The sequence below is a fragment of the Myotis brandtii genome, unplaced genomic scaffold (genome assembly GCF_000412655.1).
Source record: "Myotis brandtii unplaced genomic scaffold, ASM41265v1 scaffold455, whole genome shotgun sequence".
Classification (NCBI taxonomy): Eukaryota; Metazoa; Chordata; class Mammalia; order Chiroptera; family Vespertilionidae; genus Myotis; species Myotis brandtii.
Window position 1 is genome coordinate 234,706 of NW_005367384.1, and position 4,432 is coordinate 239,137.

A 4,432-nucleotide genomic window follows, 5' to 3' on the forward strand; every position below is an offset into this window, starting at 1 on the left:
GGCCAGCACATGTTTTATTTATGTGTTTATTAACATTTTTAAAAAATATATAGTTTTATTGATTTCAGAGAAGAAGGGAGAGGAAGAAAGAGAGCTAGAAAAATCAATGATGAGAGAGAATCATTAATTAGCTGCTCCTGCATGCCCCCATTGGGGATTGAGCCCGCAACCTGGGCATGTGCCCTAACCAGGAATCGAACTGTGACCTCCTGGTTCATAGGTTGACTCTCAACTGCTGAGCCACACCAGCCGGGTTAATATTTTTTTTAATGTTAAACATCCTATATAATAAAAGCCTAATATGCTAAGTGTCCAGTCAACTGGTCAGCCGTTCAACCAATCAAAGTGTAATATGCTAAGGGCGCTCAACCGCTCACTATGACATGCACTGACCACCACGGGGCAGCTGCTCCGACCGGTAAGTTAGCTTGCTGCTGGGGTCCAGCTGATGGGGACTGAGCAAGTGGGTCAGACATGCCCTGGAGCTCTCCCATGGTCCCTCTCTGGCTGGCTAACTTCCCGTGTCCCTCCCCGGTCCCAGTCGTGCACTGGTTGGGTTTCTTGGCCTGGCCTGTGCCCTCTTGCAATCCAGGACCCCTTGGGGGATGTTGGAGAGCCAGTTTTGGCCTGATCCCGCAGGCCAGGCTGAGGGACCCTACTGGTGCACGAATTCGTGCACAGGGCCTCTAGTATACTATATTGTTTTGATAGCCTAGCCCCATGGTTGGCAAACTGTGGCTTGCGAGCCACATGCGGCTCTTTGGCCCCTTGAGAGTGGCTCTTCCACAAAATACCACGTTTGGGCGCGCACGTACAGTGCAATTGAAACTTCATGGCCCATGTGCAGAAGTCAGTATTTTGTGGAAGAGCCAAACTCAAGGGGCCAAAGAGCCGCATGTGGCTCGCGAGCCGCAGTTTGCCAAGCCCCGCATTTTCGACCACTGGCCTTAGCCTATTATTCATCCCATTGGTGAGGGAGAGATTCCTACCCTAGGAATGGCCTAACACAACACCCAACACTGGACAGATGGACAGATGAGATTGACAGCAGTTTATTAGTTACATATACTCCCAGCCCTCTTGGGGAGAACACCGAGTACCATGCAAGGCCACACAGAGGTTGTACTTGTGGCAGAGTTAGCAACCAAGTACTGTGGGAGGCAGTCTTTGTATGTACTTTTGTGTAGGATGCCCCCTAGTTCCTACAAGAAGATTGGTTCTTTTGAATAATTCTGTAAGCTGGCAGGAAATAAAACCTGCTATTCAGGGATAAGCAGAAACTGCCTGGTCCTGTTGATAAAGGAGGGATGTTTACTTAAGGGACCTTATCTGTGGGAGTAGAGGGGAGGAGAACCCATGGTTATGCTCTTCTTGGCTCTCCCAATTTTACCAGAATTGAGCAGCACATTATATTAAGTCTTAATTTTTAGACCTTACCACAACCCATTTATTTCTATTAGCCACAAAAGGTTTTTGGTTTTCTAAAATCATGAGTAGAGTTAAAAAAAAAAAAAATCAAACCTTTTCTGCCTCTAGTGAGAAGATAGTTTTCCTTTAATGTGTTGTGTAGTGAATTCTAAGAATGATTTTCTAATAAAATGATTTTGCATTCCTAGGCAGAAGTCTACTTAGTGATGGTATATTCCCCTTTTTACATGCTGCTGAATTTGGTTTGCTCCTTCTGGCAGAAGGAAGTGCCTGCTACCAAGGGCTTCCTCCCCTCTCCAAGCAGAGCCTGGCGCCAGCTGCATGGCTGCGTCTGCTGGGGGTCTGCACTTTCCTCCCTTTTCATCTCCCTGTTTATTCCCATTTGCCCACCTTTAGATGTTTCAATGTGCAGGTCTCTCAAGTGTGCATTTGTGTTAAGCAGGGATTTCTTTGTTGAATTATAGTTGGTTAGCTGTTGAAATTTCAAGGGAGAAGACATGGTGCACCCTCATGCTGCATTTCTCTGACATCACTTGGTATACCTTTTTAATATAGTTTTTGATTTTTAAACCATGTTAATGTTTCACATATTCAAAAATAAATTTATACCAAAATTAAAACAAAAACTCTAAAAGTACATGAACTAGTGAACTTGAAAAATATCAAATGGTAACCTAACAGCATATTGCGGAATTTTATTATCCAACGTGACAGTTTATCTTTCAGTGAATGCATCTTATTTGATCTTTAATGATATTTCTGCTGGATTTAGAGTTCTGGCTATACCAAGTATTGACTTTTATCACTTGGAAGATGACTTCTCATTCCCATCATTGCTGATTAGAAGTAGGCTATCAGTCTTTTGTCTTTTTTAATGAGAATCCACCTTTTCTTTTTTTCTGTAAGGTATTTCTTTTTATCTCCCCTCCCCCCTTTGGTTTTTGCAATTTTAGTGTGATATGTCTAGAAGTAGTTTCTTTTTATATGACTTGGGATTCATTCATTCTGGCAATTTTTTTTTCCTCCCTTCTCTCTCATCCTGTGTGTGTCTTTTGTTTTTGTTTTTTTGTTTTGTTTTTTTGTGTGTGTGTGTGTCTTTTGTTTTGAGGTGGTCTCTTGTAGACTGCATATAGTTGGGTCATGTTTCTGTATCCATTTAGCTATCCTACGCCTTTTGATTGGAGCATTTTATTTGACTGTCTATTTTGAATGATAGCCTTGCTGGATGTAGTAATCTTGGTCTCAGATGCTTGCTTTTCATTATCTTGAGTACTTAATGCCATTCCCTTCTGACCTGTAGAGTTTTCTGTTGAAAATATAATAGTTCTTATAACCCCACCACTTGCTCCAGGCCTTCACCACCCTATTGTCTATGTCCATGGGTTATGCATATATGCATACAAGTTCTTTAATCTCTAACCACCCACCCACCCTCCCCCAACTTTCCTCTGAGGTTCTGCAGTCTGTTCCATGCTTCTATGTCTCTGGATCTATTATTCATCAGATTTTGTTCATTAGATTCCACTTATGATTGAGATAATGTGATACTTGTCTTTCTCTGACTGACTTATTTGGCTTAGCATAGTACTCTCTAGGTCCCTCCAGGCTGTTTCAAAGAGAAAGAGATCCTTCTTTTTACTGTTGTATAATATTCCATGGTATAAATATAACACAGATTTTTTTTTATCCACTCGTCTACTGATGGGCACTTGGGCTGTTTCCATATCTTAGCTGTTGTAAATTGTACTGCTATGAACATAGGGGTGCATACATTCTTTCTGATTGGTGTTTTCGGGTTTCTTGGGATATATTCCTTGAAGTGAGATCAGTGGGTCAAATGGCAGTTCGTATTTAATTTTTTGAGGAAACTATATACTGTTTTCCATAGTGGCTGTACCAGTCTGCATTCCAACCAACAGTGACCTAGGGTTCCCTTTTCTCCATATCCTGTCATTTGTTGACTTCTTGAGGATAGCTATTCTGACAGATATAAGGTGATACTTCATTGTCATTTTAATTTGCATCTCTCTGATGATCAGTGACTTTGAGCATTTAAAAAAGATATCTATATATTTTTATTGATTTTAGAGAAGAAGGGAGAGGGAGAGAGAGAGAGAAACATCAATGATGAGAAACATCAATTGGCTGCCTCCTGCATACCCCCAGTGGGGATGGAGGCCACAACCCATGCATGTGTCCTGACTGGGAATCGAACCATGACCTTCTGGTTCATAGGTCGATGTTCAACCACTGAGCCACTTTGAGGATTTTTTCATATATCTCTTGGCCATCTCTATGTCCGCTCTGGAGAAGTGTTTATTTAGGTCATTTGCCCATTTTTTAATTGGATTGTTTCTCTTTTTAAGTTGTATGAGTTCCTTTTTTTTTTTTTAACTGCCTGGGTCCTTCCACTTCCTTGTAGGTTCCCTTTTCTTGACTCTGAACATGTTATATGCCACTTTGTTTGTAATCTTCAGTATTTCCTTTAGGAGTAACGGTCGGAAACAATGGAGATTGAAAAGCTTTTACCAGTACATCTGCTCTCTCAGTTCCTCCTCTCATATCTATGAGTTCCTTATATATTTTTGATATTAATCCTTTATCAGATGTATCATTGCCAAATATGTTCTCCCATGCAGTGCACTCCCTTTTCGTTTTGTTGGTTTCTTTTGTTGTGAAGAAGCTTTTAATTTTGATGTAGTCCCATTTATTTTTTCCTTAGTTTCCTTTGCACTAGGACAGTGGTTCTCAACCTTCCTAATGCCGCGACCCTTTAATACAGTTCCTCATGTTGTGGTGACCCCCAACCATAAAATTATTTTCGTTGCTACTTCATAACTGTAATTTTGCTGCTGTTATGAATTGGAATGTAAATATCTGATATGCAGGATGTATTTTCATTGTTACAAATTGAACATAATGAAAGCATAGTGATTAATCACAAAAACAATATGTAATTATATATGTGTTTTCCGATGGTCTTAGGCGACCCCTGTGAAAGGGT